The sequence below is a fragment of the Coenobita brevimanus genome, chromosome 112 (assembly GCF_032717465.1).
Source record: "Coenobita brevimanus isolate Jiangsu-jjx chromosome 112, ASM3271746v2, whole genome shotgun sequence".
Lineage (NCBI taxonomy): Eukaryota > Metazoa > Arthropoda > Malacostraca > Decapoda > Coenobitidae > Coenobita > Coenobita brevimanus.
In genome coordinates, this window is record NC_137065.1 from 6,336,227 (window position 1) to 6,352,988 (window position 16,762).

The 16,762-nt window shown below is 41.0% G+C and overlaps 1 long non-coding RNA gene across 1 annotated transcript; it reads right to left on the reverse strand.

The window, feature by feature from the left end:
* Positions 1-12,566: 12,566 nt before the first annotated feature.
* Positions 12,567-14,768, reverse strand: LOC145418001 (uncharacterized). Its single transcript, XR_013900623.1, has 2 exons — positions 14,525-14,768; positions 12,567-13,783 (listed from the first exon to the last, which is right to left on the reverse strand). It is a non-coding gene; the product is annotated as an uncharacterized LOC145418001 (long non-coding RNA).
* Positions 14,769-16,762: the final 1,994 nt, after the last annotated feature.

Sequence of the window (16,762 nt, forward strand, 5' to 3'; positions counted from 1 at the left end):
CCTGACATCTTGTTTCTGAATAGTTCCTTCTCACCACCGTATTCATTCATCATCAGTCACATCTTCAAAACACGTTCGCCACTAATACATTGTAATTAATTGACAAACTCTTTTACTAAGCTATTTCTTAGTACAGTACAAAACATGTAATTAATTAGTATATTAATAAAATTGTTTTCATACATGTTTTCTTTCTACCAACTGGACACCTTTCTGAAATGTTAAAATAGTTGTGAAGCGTGTCACGCGTGAATGATGCAGGGAAGGAATTTCTCTGTTGATGAATGATGAACTGCAGGGGTCAAGAAAAATCATATGTGCGTCAGTTCGAGTTATAAATATGTCAATTTCCAGTTTGTGAAGGTGAACGTGGCGGTAATTGTTGCGTGTGCACCTTGCAATAATAAAAGTGAGGAAGAAAAAGACTGGCTGTTGAACCAGGTGGATGGAGTGAGATGACAGATACGTTGGAGTTTGAGTCTTTGTAGGGGCTGGCATGAATGGGAGGCTTGACACTGGTGCTGTGAAGGATGCAATCGGTTGTTTTGGAGTACCAGGGGAGAATGTTTATGGACGACGACTGAACGGCATAGGGAAGAAACAGTGCATATGTAATTATTATTTTTAGTATAAATACAAGCAAGTCTTCAAATTATAGGGAAATTTAAAAGAATGCTGAAGAGAACCTGGCTGATTATGTGTTGGTAAACAGAATGATGACTGTTGGCACTGTCTGTGAGGGTGGCAAAAAGACGATGGGGAGGTTTATCTGATAATGTGCTTGTGGTATGCAGAGTAAGACTGAGAGCAGCACCTGCAGAGAGAGAGAGAGAGAGAGAGAGAGAGAGAGAGAGAGAGAGAGAGAGAGGTGCTGAGAAACAGCCATGGCAGATGAGTACCAAGTAAAGGTGGAAGAGGAGTAATGCGTCAGTGAACTGAGAGGAAATGGATCTGAACAACTTACAGTGTGCAAATGGGATGTGTTTGTTAGGAATGCTAAGGAGGGATGTGGTGTTGCAAAGTTAACAGCTGATAAGAAAAGGTGCAGCCCGGAGGGATGCAGAGGTTGCAAGGGCAATGGAGGAAAAACATTTAGTGTGGATACAAGAAAGGGACCATAGCAATGAAGAAAGGAATAAAGTTAGAGTAATAATCATGTGATGAAACTAGTACAAAAAGAGGTAAATAATGATCTCGGAAGAAAAATCAGTGAAAGCGAATTTGAAATTAAACTTTTCTAATAAGAGATAGGAACTTTAGACGTGAAGGTGACAAAAGTGTGAAAATTTGAGGGATGAAAATGAAAGAATGCTGGTATATGGAAGAGAAGGAAGGGGCAGATGGAAAAATGTTTTGGAAGGCTGATGAATGGGAATGGTAATGGCAAAGCAGCAGTAAACATTATTGGGTTTGGTGGTGTGCAGGGGAATGTGGTGTTTGATAAGGTGACATTGGCAGATGTGAACAATGAGGTGAAATGACAGATAAATGAGAGGCCGTCAGTTGTTGATGAGATAGAGAGTGATGATTAAGAGTAATGGAAAGACTACAAAAATGTGTTTATTGGAGAAATGTAATAAGTGAAAGAGTGGAACTGTACCAGCAGAGTGGAAGAAGACTGTGATTGCGTCAAGGTACAAAAATAAAGGTGACCGAAGTGAGTGCAAAAATTATCGGGGTATAAGTCTATTGAATGTAATATGACAGGTATATGGAAAAATTACCAAAAGTTAAAAAAAAAAAAAAGGACTATATCATAATGCTTGATGAGTGACGAATATGGAGTTTTTATGAGTGGTAAAGGATGTGTGGATCATATATGTGCAATGAGACAAATAGTGAAGGAATTTTATGAGAGGACCTTTATGGAATTTACGGCATTTATGCATCTTTTTTTTTTTTTTTTTTTTAATGTGTCCGACTCTGGGCATAGGCTTTACAGCTTGCTCCCAAGGCCCAACAGTCCTCTTACATACCATACACCTCTACATGTCACCACTTTGGGGCTAACACCCACTGTCCGTATTGAGTACATGGTAGGGCTGCCTCATACAGGACTGGTGTATTGGTATTTGCGGGGGTATTCTTACGACATGTCGGCGGTTTTTCTGGTAGATCAGTAAAGTCTGATTTTATGAAATCCAAATCCTTGAACTGTTCCCTTCCCCAGCGGGGATTTGAACCTGGGTCCGGTAGGACTGCAGGCCACCTCTCTACCGATTGAGCCACCGCCTTCCCCAAAGCATACGGTAAAGTAAACAGAAAAGGCTTATGGAATGTTTTGCGTACGTATGGTGTAGACTTCATATAGAAGGAAACCTGTTGCATGCTCCAAAGAGTTGTCATGATGGTTTCGTGGCACAAATATTAGTAGGTGCTTGTCTCACTGAGTGGTTTAACATCAGTGTTGGAGTAGTACAAGGGCAAATGATATCCCCATGACTGTTTTATATTTATATGCATGGGGTTATTAGAAAGGTTAAAACTCATGGAGAGACGGACAAGAATAGTAATGCATGGTGAAGGGTGGAGTATTTCAAAGCTGGTGTATGCAGATGATGTTGTGCTCTTGGCTAATAGTGAACAGGAACTCTGCAGACTGGTGCTTAATTTTGTTGATGTCTGTGAAGGCCGTGCCCAGAGGGTAAATGTGGATGGTGTAAGGCGACGGTTTCTTAGGGAGATGGCGACTCCCAGTGAGGTGTTTTCGCAAATGATGAGAAACTTGAAATGGTGCGGGGTTTTTAGTACTTGGGTGCAGTGACAGAACAGAGAAGGAAAATGTGCAAGGGAAGTGAAAAGTAGAGTGGTACACTGAATGAAAGTGGTTGGTGCTATGACGGTCTTACAACGAAATAGACGTCTGAACATGACAGTTGGCAGATGCAAGAGAGCTTCATGAAAAAAATATTTGTACCCACACCAACGTATTGTGCAAGACTCTAGTGTGACCTGAAAACGAAATGTCCAGAGTATCACAGTAATGCACATGGGACTCTTGAGAAATTTGCTTGGAATGCATAGTGAACAGGGTGAGAATAAATATTCTTCGTGAAAGATGTGAAAAAAAGACAGATCACAGACAACAAAGTTGAAGAAAACATGCTTATTTTAAAATACCGAAGTCATATGGATAGAACTGAATAGATATAAATGCTGTGCTGGAAGTGGCACGGCATATGTGAGATATTTTGATTATGGAAGGAGGCGTGGTAGGCACAGGAGAGGGTGGTTAGATGTGGTTGATGAGTACGTGAGAAAGAGACACTTTGAAACTGATAAGGCTAGGAAACTGACACGGGATCGAGCTGGCTGGATGAATTTTGTACGGAGGGGTGTATGATTAGGATTTGGTACCCCTTTTTTAATGCGACAGTCGCCGGATTGACTGTCTGATAGGCAATAAGGAAACTACGTCTAGACAGGTGTAACTGTCATATGGAGCCGGGATTCCGTGGGCTTGAATGACGAGCGAATTTGTGTGTGGCCCATATCATTGGATATGCTGTTGATTGGTTATTCAGCTGTAGTATTCTTTCCTTTTTCTGGCTTTCTGTACCTTACCTCAGCCCACCTGCAGGTAGGAAAAAGACGCAAATGAAAATGAAAACCGTTATTAATAAAAAATCTATGAAAATGCTGATTAACGTAAATATGTAAATTATAGGATGCCATAACAAGTGATCTCTTAATAGATTTATATTATATAAATTGAATTGTTCTAATCTATAACCACTTATTCATCAGGTTGAAGCTAATGATTATCTAACTACTCGTCAATAAAGATGACTTGGTGGTTGTTGTCCTGTCCCATCCAGTCCCAGCAAATATCCGAATTTAATATTTCCTGCATGATATTTGTCTGCCTCTACCGCACTCTGGCTATTGTAATGTATGGATTTAAGTGTTGTACTTAGTTGTATATATTAGCAATTCCTATAAATGGAATGGGTATTAAGCAGAAAGGGAAAAAAACACACAAATATTTGGGCAGGTAAAGTATTTTGATATGATACAAAAGTAAAGGAACGACCTTGGCAAAATCAGGAAAATATTAGGGATAAGAAAAAAGCAACACTAACATAGAGAAACGTTTGATGGAGCATGCTTGAAAGTTACGGGTGTATAAAAGGAATCATGAGGGAAATGAGTGCAAACATTATCCTGGAATAAGTATGCTGACTGTAGTGTGTAAGACATGTAACAGAATAATATGTCAGAGAAGGAAAGGAAAAAGTTCACAATGTCTAGTGGTGATTAACAAGATGGTTTCAAGTCTAGTAGAGTTTGTATGGATTATGTAGTTGCTGAAATACATATTCTGGAGAAAACACATGAGCAGGATTGTAATTCGCTATGTGCCATCAATGGATTAAAACAAAAATAAACAATTGCCAAAATTGGAAGAGGAGGAAAATACGGAAGCTGAAAAACCAAGTAGTAAGGGATGCCTTCTATAGCGAGTTGAGGAGAATGGTGGCTGAACAGGGAGCTGTAGACAGAGGCGTTAATGAACAGTACAGAGCCCTCAAGAACAATCTCTTGAGAGTTACTGATGTAACATGCGGTTGGACAAGAGGACCACCAAGACACAAAGTAACTTGGTGATGGGATGAGGGTGTAGAACCTGCAGTTAAGGAGAAAAGAAGGCTTTACCGGGAATGGAAGAAGGGTGGTAGCAAAGAGGAATATTTGGCTGCCAAGCGTAGGGCTAGAAGAGAGGTATACAGGGCAAAGTCTGAGTCACAGAGACAATTACTTGATAACCTAAATCATGGGGAAAGGAAAAATATATTTAGGGTGGCAGGTCAGGTGAAGAGGGATAATCGGGATATTATAGGTAAGCAGTGTGTGAAGAATGATGAAGGAAGGGTAGTGGTGAACAGTGAGGATATTAAAGATGCATGGAGAGAGCATTATAACCGGTTGTTGAATGAGGAGTTTGACTGGGACAGGGAAGGTTTGGGGCCAGCAGATCCAGTGTCTGGCCCTTGGCCTTTGATTGATACTGCTACTGTGAGTGAGGGAATAAGCAGGATGAGGGTGGGGAAGGCAGCAGGTGTGTCTGGGTTGACTGCCGAAATGTTGAAGGCCTCAGGCGATATAGGGGTGAGTTTAGTCACTGACCTGATAAATAGGATTATTTATGAGTGTGTTGTCCCAGATGATTGGCTGAAGAGTATAATTGTAAATGTGTATAAAGGGAAGGGTGATGCCCTGGAAAGAGGAAATTATAGAGGTATAAAGCTTTTAGATCAAATAATGAAGGTAATGGAGAGAGTTTTAGAAGGTATGATTAGAGAAAGAGTGAATATTGATGAGATGAAGTTTGGGTTTATGCCAGGTCGGGGCACCACTGATGCCATATTCATTGTTCGACAGCTTCAGGAAAAATATGTTGGTAGGAGAAGGGATCTTTATTTCGTTTTTGTTGATTTGGAAAAGGCCTTTGACAGAGTCCCTAGAGAGGTGGTGAAGTGAGCAATGAGAAAGCTTGGCTTGGAGGAGTGGCTGGTTAGGGTGGTTATGGCCATGTATGTGGGTGCTCACACCCAGGTAAGAGTGAATGGAGATTTGAGTGATGAGTTTTCCGTGAATGTTGGTGTGCATCAGGGGTCAGTCTTGAGTCCCATGTTGTTTATTATGGTAACTGAAGCTCTTTCACGTGACTTTAGAAACGGACTCCCGTGGGAGTTGTTGTATGCTGATGATTTGGTGTTGATTGCAGAGAACGAAAGGGAGGCGGAGGAAAGGTTTAGGAAGTGGAGAGATGGTATGGGGCAAAAGGGTTTAAGGGTAAATGCAGATAAAACAAAAGTGATGATATCTAGTGTTGGTCGGTACTGTCAAAGACGAGGGAGCGTGGCCATGTGCAGTTTCCCACAAGGGCGTTGGAAGTAATTCCATCTTGTGCGGTGTGTGTGATAAATGGGTGCATAAGAGATGTAGTGGTATCAGAGGTAGACTGCGAGATAATGCTGATTTTATGTGTACGGCGTACCGGGGTGAGCAGGTGGAGATTGTCAGACGTGAAAGGATTGAACTTGCTGGTGAATCTCTTGAGAATGTGGAAGAGTTTTGTTATTTGGGAGACATGTTGTGTGCTGGAGGTGGGGCTGGAGCTAGCTCTGTGGCTAGGGTGAGAAGTGGTTGGAAGAAGTTCAGGGAGCTCTTGTCTCTCCTGACATTGAGAGGGCTCTCCCTACGTGCTAAGGGTCTTTGTATGCAGCATGTGTTAGGAGTGTAATGCTGTATGGTAGTGAGACCTGGGCAGTGAAGGGGGAAGATATTCGCCGGCCCAGACGTACAGAAATGACAATGATTACGTGGATGTGCAGTGCGTCCCTGCGTCCAAGGCTTGGAGGGGCTGGGTTTACGATGGAAGAGTTGAGAGGTAGGATGGGACTGGAGTGTATTGGTGTTGTGATGAGGAGAGGTAGATTGAGGTGGTTTGGACATGTGGAGAGGATGGGGGATGATAATTGGGTGAAGAAGGTGAGAAGTGTTAATATTGGGGGTGGGGTTATGAGGGGTAGACCGAGAAAGACATGGGACGAGGTCATTAAGTGTGACCTTAGGGTTGAGGGACTGAACAGGGAGGCTGCAATGGATCGTGCAGCGTGGAGAGCCGCCATTAGGTGACCAAGGCCGACACATGCAAGCATGTTGGAGCCTTTAAAAACGAAAACAAAAACGAAACGTAAAGCGTTACGATTGTATGTATCTGTGTGTGTGTATCTGAGTACCTATCTATCTGTCAGTCTATCTATCTATCTGTCTGTCTATCTATCTATCTGTCTGTCTATCTATTTATTTATCTGTCTAAGTTTATACCGTAAAATAAATATGTATATATAATACATACATATATACGTTCACACACACACACACACACACGCATGATTATATATATATATATATATATATATATATATATATATATATATATATATATTGTTACGGAACAGAGAAAGATAATGTACACTTTAAGTGAGAATACGAAGAGTCACTACTGTCCCGTAAGTTCCAGGTTCAAAACAAAAGAGTTAGGTAAAATTACAAGTTAAAGTTTAATGCACAAACTAACAACAAAACATTCAGGACTCATAAGGATAATGTAATGGCAAAAACAGGTTAAATATATGGTTAACTGCAATAGCCTCTATTAACACGAAATTAGCAAGAGTAAATTTATCTAAGTCAGCCCTGATAAAATGAGATACCAGATAATACTCAGTGAATGCCAGATAAATAATTACAGATACAAACTATTATCAAAAATAACTGACACAACCCAACATTAATCAAAACCTCACTAGGCCTAAGAATCAACCTTATGCTACACAGTACAAGAAAAAAATACAACAACAGTTATACTCAAATTACACACAGCTGCTAGATGGTTGGAGATTTCTTGAGCACTCACAATAATAATATCTGTACAGGGGAGGACAGAGATGTGAACAAAATGAGGAGCAGATCTAAGTGGCAATGATGCAGAGACTGAGCTCATTATATAGGGGCCGGCAGAGCCTGACACAACTTGTAAGAGGGACGCGCAAATGAAGCGATGGGGACAAACGATCGACAATCCCGCACTGAATAACAGAAAGGACGACTTACTCTACTATAACGGTAGAAGGGGGGGACTGAGGCAGAACACGCTCGTGATCAAACATGCAGCAACTGTGCGTTAAAATTACACAAAGGATGATGAAATCATAGGCTATGTAACACCTCCCCACAAAGAAAAAAGAAATTTACAAAGGAAATTTCTTATTATTCTAAAACAATCTGTATATGGCATTACAGACCATGCAAAGGTCTTTCCTAATGTTACAAAACAAGAGATCTCCCTAGCACGTTCAGTCATAGGTACTTGCCAGTATCCCTTTAACAAATCAAACTTACTTATGTACCTAGCCTTTCCGATCTTGTCTATGCAATCTTCCACGCGAGGGAGAGGGTAAGTGTCTGTATTAGTTATCTGATTAACACGTCTGTAGTCGATGCAAAGCCGCTGTGACCCACCTGGCTTAGGGACTAGAGTGACAGGAGAACTCCACTCGCTCTGACAGGGCTCAATCATCTTGTGGTCCAACAGGTAGCCAAGCTCCTTCTGGATGAGAGGAACTTTCACTGGGTTCACACGGTAAGGAGGCAATTTAATTGGCTTTGCGTCTCCAACATCGACATCATGCATCAACACAGTGGTTCTTCCTGGAGTAGCACGGAACACTTGCGGGTACTCCTGCAGTAATGCCGAAAACTCCTGCCTTTCCTTGGGAGGTAGATGAGAAAGCTTAGTCTGGAGATCATTCATGATATCAGGATTCTTCCCCAAACTATCACTCAGGCTCATACTGCATGGGAGAGCTTCACTTGCAGACTCGGGTGGAACAGCTACAGTGCAGACTGGATTATTTTCGTCCCGCCTGTGATATAACTTTAGCATGTTGATGTGACATAGTTGCTTGCTCTTTCTACGATCTGGTGTGGCGATGACATAGCTGACATCACTGAGGTTCTTCTCCACGAAATAAGGGCCACTAAACTTGGCTTGAAGAGGTTGCCCATGAACTGGTAGCAGAATCAAAACCTGATCTCCTGGCTGAAAGTGGCGTAACCTGGACTTCTTGTCATACCAAGTCTTCATCTTCTCTTGAGCAGCTCCTAAATTCTCTCTCGCCAGCTGTAAAGCAGTGGACAGCCGTTCTTTGAACTTCATCACATACTCCAGCAGGTTGACGTCATCTTCCTCCGACAGCCAGCATTCCTTGAGTAACTTAAGGGTCCTCTTACTTCATGGCCAAACAGTAGTTCAAAAGGTGAGAAGCCCAGTGATTCATTTGGAGATTCTCTTGCAGCAAACACAACGAATGGAAGACCTTTATCCCAGTCTTTCTGATGTTCCAAACAGTATTTCTTGAGCATCGATTTGAGTGTTTGATGATATCTCTCCAACGCTCCTTGGGTCTGGGGATGGTAAGCTGAAGACGTGATCTGGGTGATGCCCAACTCTTTCAGAGACTGCTTGAAAACATTTGACATGAAATTACTTCCCGGTCTGACTGTACCTCCTTGGGCAGACCAAACTTTGTGAAGAACCCTAGCATTTCCTTAACCACGTTCTTTGCTGAGATATTTCTAAGTGGAATGGCTTCAGGATAACGAGTAGCCATATCAATCATGGTCAACACATAAGAAAATCCTGAAGAAGTCTTAGGAAGAGGGCCCACAATATCCACCAACACACGGGTGAAAGGCGCCTCAAAAGGAGGAATGGGAACTAGAGGTGCAACCTTTTCGGTCTGATTACACTTCCCCGCAACTTGACAGGTGTGACAAGACTTACAATACCAGGAAACATCCCTGAAGATACCTGGCCAGTAGAAGTGTTTCAAAATGCGTGCCACAGTCTTCCTCACTCCAAGGTGTCCTGCCAAACTGGAATCATGAGCCACTCTAATGATATCCTGCCTACAAACACGAGGGATGACAACTTGATGTACAACCTCCCATTCACAGTCGGCTGATGCTGTTGGGGGTCTCCACTTCCTCATAAGTACTCCTGACTTTACATAATAACAAGTAGAAGCACCGGCTGACTCTTCTTCACTGTAAGCAGAGTTAGCTAGACCTTTCAACTCAGGGTCAGCAACCTGCAACTCAACCAACTCTTGACGAGACAAATTATCAACACTACGGGGTACTGCCTCATCTGGTGAGTGGTCCAAATTAGCAAGAAAAGTGTCAGCTAGGATAACATCATCATCATCATTATCCTCTAAATCACCAGTAACTTTAGACTTAGCCCTAGTGACAGCACATGCAGGGAACACATCAGGGACACCACAATCCTGGGACCCTGCCACTGGCTCACTAGACAACTGAGGAGCTGGACACACTTGACTTCCACCAATATCATTTCCAAGTAAGAAAGTTACACCTGACATTGGGAGTGTCTCAACCAACCCAACCATAACGGAACCATTAACAAAACCAGACTCTAAATTCACTCTGCACAGAGGAACAGAGAAGTAATTATTCCCTACACCTTGTAAGATTACAGTTTCATCAGAGGAATTAACATTAGAGCCTAGAACACTGGTCAGCATAAGGGATTGGCAAGCACCTGTATCACGATATATTTTAACTGATTTCCTGTCATTACTGTCCAGAGGACTGACAAAACCATCAGACAGGGAATTAGCACATGAACTCTTGAGAGTGTCACCCACGTTACTGCTCAAAAGAGGAGCTCCATCATGAGAATTTAAGTTACCCCTCAAAGCAGGTTCAGTTAACTCAGTTAAAGAATTCTGGGAACTCTCAAGAGTGGACACTAGACCAATTGACTGAATATTTAAAGACTCCTTTTTGTTCACATCACGCTGTCTCCTGAAACATCTCTCCGTAGTATGACCAAGCTTACTACAATAAGTACATTTACTTTTCTGAAATCTAGAGGTGAAGCTGGTATTTACTTCCTGAGAAACATCATCTTTATTCTCTTTCCTGTTACCTGTACTCTGAGTAGAGGCAACGTACTTACTCTCAGCTTTCCCTTTTTCTCTAGAATATCTCTTGTGAGTGAGAACATACTCATCAGCTAAAACTGCAGCATCAGACAAATTATCTATTCTTTTCTCATCAAGATATAGGCTTACATCTTTATAAATATACCTTTTGAAGTCCTCCAGCAAAATCATCTGCTTAAATTTGTCAAAATCAGAATCCACATTCTTAGAATTTAACCACTGCTCTAACAAATCTTCTTTGATTTTTGCATACTCAACATGGGATTGCTTATCTTGCTTGTAAGTTGTCCTAAATTTTACTTTGTAGGCTTCAGGAACAAGCTCATAGGCCTTAAGAATCAAGCTCTTAACTACATCATAATTATCAGACTGATCCTGAGGCAAAGATGCATAAGTCACTTGAGCTTTACCGGTGAGAACAGTTTGAAGGAGTACTGGCCAATACTCCTTAGGCCAATTAAAACCTGTAGCTACCCTCTCAAACAACTGAAAATACTTCGTTAAATCAGATTCATTAAAAGGAGGGACAAGTTTAACATTTTTAGCCACATCAAAATCATCAGAGCTAGATGATCCAGTTCCACCTTGTTTCATGCGATACTCATGGTCTGCTTGAATTCTAGCAATTTCAACTTGTGCCTCAGCCTCCTTAGCTTTTGCTTGAAATTCAGCCTCCTTAGCCTTAGCCTCCTGCAGGGCTAGCTGTAACTTAGCTAATTCAATCTGCGTTTGCTCATTTGGAGGAGTTACATTAAACAAGCTTTTATTAATCATGCCAACAATTTGATCTTTAGAATGATGAGAGTGAACTGCAATTCCCAATTGTTGAGCAACAAGCTTAAGTTCATTCTTTGTTCTGTTTTCTATATCACACACTGTTTGCACATTTGACAAAAAATCCCTGGCTTCATCAAGTGTAAAAATAGTAGCCATCATGAATATATCATAGTCACAAAATATCAAACAATATCCTTATGATAATATCCTGAATATCCTGATATGAGGTCGCCAAATTTATGTTACGGAACAGAGAAAGATAATGTACACTTTAAGTGAGAATACGAAGAGTCACTACTGTCCCGTAAAGTTCCAGGTTCAAAACAAAAGAGTTAGGTAAAATTACAAGTTAAAGTTTAATGCACAAACTAACAACAAAACATTCAGGACTCATAAGGATAATGTAATGGCAAAAACAGGTTAAATATATGGTTAACTGCAATAGCCTCTATTAACACGAAATTAGCAAGAGTAAATTTATCTAAGTCAGCCCTGATAAAATGAGATACCAGATAATACTCAGTGAATGCCAGATAAATAATTACAGATACAAACTATTATCAAAAATAACTGACACAACCCAACATTAATCAAAACCTCACTAGGCCTAAGAATCAACCTTATGCTACACAGTACAAGAAAAAAATACAACAACAGTTATACTCAAATTACACACAGCTGCTAGATGGTTGGAGATTTCTTGAGCACTCACAATAATAATATCTGTACAGGGGAGGACAGAGATGTGAACAAAATGAGGAGCAGATCTAAGTGGCAATGATGCAGAGACTGAGCTCATTATATAGGGGCCGGCAGAGCCTGACACAACTTGTAAGAGGGACGCGCAAATGAAGCGATGGGGACAAACGATCGACAATCCCGCACTGAATAACAGAAAGGACGACTTACTCTACTATAACGGTAGAAGGGGGGGACTGAGGCAGAACACGCTCGTGAGCAAACATGCAGCAACTGTGCGTTAAAATTACACAAAGGATGATGAAATCATAGGCTATGTAACAATATATATATATATATATATATATATATATATATATATATATATATATATACATATATATATATATATATATATATATATATATATATATATATATATATATATATATATATATATATATATATGTATGTATGTAGACACACAGGCAATAGAAACAACCTTAGTAAAGTGAAGTCTGAAACTGATGAGAAAAACTAGCACTCGATAGAACTTAATTTATTCGGCGGGACAGTTTCAGAGATAGATTTACTCCATCACTAGACAATCTACCAAGAAACATCGTTGTATATAATCATAGGTTTGATATTAGGGGTCTTGTCTTATCCTTCGTATAGTTACTTAGCTTACCAAAAGTCCTCAGTTTATCAGTCTAATGTAAATCATATGGATGGTATGGTTAAAATAACATGCTATGAAATTATACATATAATTTTGTCAACTGATGTCTTATCATGACGATACTCTCCAAACTAATAGTTATGTCAAAATATTCATTTTTTAGTTCTCGAAACAGTGTATGAAATCTTATCAAGCTGACTGCTGTACTCTCAGAAACACTCATACAAATAATAAGGTATGTAATGTGAAAAATTCATTCATACCTTACAAAGGCTGACATTTTCGTAAAATTACCCCCTCGCCCTATAGGCCCCCCAAATGGTCAACACTGGGGTGTAGTCCTCATGGTTGCTCCTCCTTGGTCCCTTTGTTCTGCTCTTCATATCATCCCTCGTCCCGGAAACAGATATGGGTTGGTGTTAGCTGAACCATCCAATCGAAGGCAGACAAGCCACTTTGTGATCAAGACACCCCTTATCTTGGTTGACTCTCCTCAAAGCTTTTCTACTTCCCTCTACCTACTTTGTTGTTTCAATTATCTGAATGACTAATTTTTGAAAAGAGCTTACCATTCCATGCAAAATGATGCAAATCTGTGGATCAACAACCTTAGGTGTTGTCATATCTGTATTTGTTTGCGAAGCCTTTCCAAAGCTTGTTAAAAACGTTTGCAGTTATTAGGACATGGATAATAAGGTATGGATACATAAGGTAGTTAGGAAAGAAAACATGTGAAGAGAAGCAGTTTATTACAAAAATATATTATCAAACACTTGCTCTACTGATTCTCAAAAAAATAATGAAGCAAAATAAACTACCTGCTAACCATAAAATATTAAAGATGAACAGTTTGCGATCATGTTGATGGTGATGAGTGAGGGTTGGTGGGAGGACCTGTTAAGGCAACACGATGGTCAGGTTGTGTAAGAAGCTGTTCGCTGTCGGTGAGAGGGGCCTCGGCAGTGGATACCGACAGGATGGTCAGGTCGTGCGAAAATCAGGTCGTTGCCTCGGTGTGAGAGCCTCAGCAGTGGTCAGTGACAGGAATTCACCAGTGGCTGCCGCTGCTGAAGCGGTGATTGGACGAGTTCTGCGGTCGTGGTTACTGTTGTGATAAAAAGGTTAATTATGGTAACTGATTACACAAATGTAGGTGTCTTAGTTTCTGACGACCATTGTCCTAAACAAATTCAGACATCGTGAACCCAGGTTTGATTTCCCTTGCTTTCCAACAATCATTTGTACAGTAAGACATGGGAAAACTCGTGTGGTATGCGGTGTGGCTAGTGTTTGAAACTAAGTACAATAATGAGTCAAGAATGACCACTTATCGCTACTTTTATTCGTGTCGTAATGCCTAAGAGATGGAATAAGATGTAATCCAAAATCAGGCAATGATAAGGCATAACTGTAGGACAATGGATTTACACAGTTATTCATGTATCATCCAAACCATCAAAAATGAGGGTAGCCATAGGGGAGGAGGGTGAGGTGACCACGCCCTCCATTCTAACAAAATGGCCTTAAGAGGAAGTAATAATTTTTTACATTTTCATTCATCATTCAGATATTAACAGTTGTTTACTTGGTGACTTTCTATACTATTTAGCTGATCACACATATCTTATTATTTGAGTTAATATTATAATCCTTTCGAAGCAGCTGTATCTCAAGAATAATGACGACCAAAATTCAGATCACCCATAAAAAAATACTGACTGTTCCCTTTCTTCAAAATATCAGATCCACCAAACAACCATAAAGCTTCGGTCTATGTATAGCGTATCTTTGGACAGTGAATAACAACTGCCCGCGAAGGAAAGGAATGAATTTCTACTGTACTCACCCAACACTTCCTGACCCGAACACAGACGCCATTCCTACACACGTTGACCCAAAAACAGCCTCCTCGAGCGTGTCGTTGCAACTGGACGCTCTGGCCGTCTGCTGTTGCCTCCTGCAGGAATGATGCGAAGTCCTGGAGTGCCAGTGTGGAGGGCAGGACTTGCTGAGGTTCGGCCTCAGAGGGCGCAGCAGAGGCCATGGCGGCCATCACGGCAAGACAGCTGAGAAGCACAGCAAACTTCATCTTGACTACGGCCACAGGTGGACTGATGCCACAGTGCTGGTGGTGGCCGCCTATATAGCAGCCTCAGTGTGCGGGAAAACCCTTGTGGTGTGGCCGTGAAAGCCATCCCTCACTGCCCTCCAGCCAGGCCACGGTGAGGGGAAATACGCCTCACCATCCAACAACTGCCCTTTGAATGCAGTTTTGTGAATCCCGCATACAGTAGACTGTAAAGGAACAGATTACAAAGTGGATATTTTCTAGTGATCTTAATGTTCTATAAGAGAGATGTTTTTTAGGAAAACAGTATGTTGTCATCAAGAGTATAATGCCTATCTTTATGTATAAAGATTTATGTTAAACCTACTATCACATGAATTTTAAGTGATGAATCGGTATCCTGTACCATAAACATGAGTGTCGAATGAAAACCATGAAAGTAGAGGACTTAATGTAGAGGAATGGAAAGGATCATGTACAGGGCACGACAAGGGATGACCCACTTATAATGTCACTATCTCCCCTAAAATATCCTTGGTTTCTAGTATGTACAAGAGAATCAAAACTTGGTTGTAATGATATATATATATATATATATATATATATATATATATATATATATATATATATATATATATATATATATATATATATATATACACACACACACACACACACACACACACACACATCCTCCTCCATCACTTCCCCTCTCTGACTTCCTCATGGCTGACCTTAAAATTTCTTCAGCTGATGTATTTTCAGCCATCACAGGCCCTACTAACAAGGCATATGGGCCTGATGGAGTCCCTCCTGTTGTCCTTAAGAACTGTGCTTCTTTGCTTACACCCTGCCTAGGTAAACTCTTTCGCCTTTGTCTATCAACATGTACCTCTCCTTCTTGCTAGAAGTTTGCTCTCATTCAGCCAGTCCCAAAGAAGGGTGACCATTCCCAACCCTTTAACTCTTGTCCAATTGCTTTAACATTCTGTATCTCAAAAGTTCTCGAGTCAATTCTTAATAGGAAAGTATTTAAGCGTCTTTCCTATCACAACCTTCTTTCTGATCGTCAGTATGGGTTCCGTCAGGGACGCGCCACAAGCGATCTTCTCACCTATCTTTCAGACTCCTGGTCATCCTCCTTTCGGGACTTTGGCGAAAGCTTTTCCTTTGCACTTAACATTTCAAAGGCTTTCGATCGAGTCTGGCATAAATCTTTAATTTCCAAACTGCCCTCTAACGGTTTATATCCTTCTATCTGTGCCTTCATCTCTAGCTTCCTTTCTGGTCGTTCTATAGCCGCTGTTGTAGAGGGCCATCGTTTTTCTCCTAGATCTATCAACAGTGGTGTTCCTCAGGGCTCTGTCCCATCACCAACTCTCCTCCTTTTGTTCATCAGTGACCTTCTAAGCTGTACATCTAACCCTGTCCACTCGTATGCAGATGATTCCACCCTTCACCTTTCTATTCAGTTCCCGTAACGTCCATCTCAGCAGTTACTTTAACAAACAAGGGATGAGGCTATGGCACACCTGATGTCTGCCTTGGTTCGTATCTCTGACTGGGGTAAAAATAATCTTGTTGTTTTCATTGCATCAATGACTCAGTTCTTACACCTATCAACCCGACAAAATATTCCACAGGTGTAACCACTAATGTTTAATAATATTCAGCTTAATCCTACATCATCCTTGAACATGCTTGGGTTTTCATTCACTCGGGACTTATCTTGGAGAGATCATATTACATCTCTCACAACATCTGCTTCCAAGAGGTTGGATGTGCTAAGCCGACTCCTTTCCTTCTTTACTTCTGAACAATTGTTGATTCTATACACGGGTTTTATCCGCCCCAGTGTGGAGTACAACTCTCGTGTGTGGGGAGGCTCCCCACATACTGCTCTTCTCAATAGGGTGGAGTCAAAGGCTTTTCGTCTCATTAACTCTTCTCCTCTTACTGGCTCCCTTCAACCTGTCTCTTCGCCGCACTGTTGCATCATTATCACTTTTCTATCGC